Source organism: Salvelinus sp. IW2-2015, linkage group LG4q.1:29 (assembly GCF_002910315.2).
Source record: "Salvelinus sp. IW2-2015 linkage group LG4q.1:29, ASM291031v2, whole genome shotgun sequence".
Lineage (NCBI taxonomy): Eukaryota > Metazoa > Chordata > Actinopteri > Salmoniformes > Salmonidae > Salvelinus > Salvelinus sp. IW2-2015.
Window position 1 is genome coordinate 35,502,768 of NC_036842.1, and position 1,240 is coordinate 35,504,007.

The following is a 1,240-nucleotide window of genomic DNA, read 5'->3' on the forward strand; positions in this document are numbered from 1 at the left end:
AGACAGACAGACAGACAGACAGACAGACAGACAGACAGACAGACAGACAGACAGACAGACAGACAGACAGACAGACAGACAGACAGACAGACAGAGACAGAATCTGTGTAAAACCATTGCAGTCAGAACGGGAACAGTATTTTGTTATTCGTCACCTGAACATGAAAATGTTGACTCAACGCGAATATGATGGGCCAAATTTGAGGGATGGTACAGCTAATCTGAAGAACAGACAAACAAAACAATTTCTTAAGCAAAATTCCAACTACAGGGTGAAATTGTTTTTTGCTTGTGCTGCTGTTTCTATTACATTTATCTGAAACAAGGAAAAAAGGGAATGCGACAAGGTGTCCCCAGTTACCCAGTTACCCTTTTCGCTTTCATTTTAATAACTTCAAAAAAACGTTGTGAGTCCATATTCTGTGCTGTGCTGAGTAATTTATCTTTAAGGTATTCTAGGATAAATCAACCGTCAAGAACTTGTTTGAAATACGAGTGTCAAGCACTGCAATTTTTCTGACACCTATTATAGGTTTGACTGGCTCTACAAAGAAGAAGTAAGACACAATCGACTCTGATACGATTTATACTGCAATAAATCAAACAGACAAGCTTAAAAAACTAAATACGGATTCAATTAACAGAAAATGACATATGGCAATTCCTGATGGAAGAAGTCCTATGAGAACTTTCAAGCACATTAGAACTGCCTCAAAACATCCAAGTTACTTTTTTAAAATAATTTTTTCTTTATTTAAATGCAACCTTCCAAATTTGAAAACTGCAAGCTTTGGTTTATTCTAGAACTGATTGAAGTAACACAAGGACATAGGAAACTAATTTGACGGAAGCATAATTGTAAAGTGTATATCTACAAATGTTCTTCGACAAAAGTTATTTTGATTGAAACGTTTATTTGTCAAATGCCACCTGCCATATATTAAGTTGCAGTGAGCTATGTCAACTGCTGTTTTCCTCAAATATATATCCTGTCTGAAAAGTCCACAGTTCCCCATGCAGTGCTGCCGCTTCTAACATGGTGACCAAAGTCAAGTTGGCAAGTGCAGATTTGGGTCAGTAAGTTGTCACAACTGATTCACAGCTTGGTTTGAGCTGCGAGGAGTGCAGACTACCTCATGTAGTTACAGTTGAAGTTGGAAGTTTACATACACCTTAGCCAAATACATTTAAACTCAGGTTTTCACAATTCCTGACATTTAATCCTAGTAAAAATTCCCTG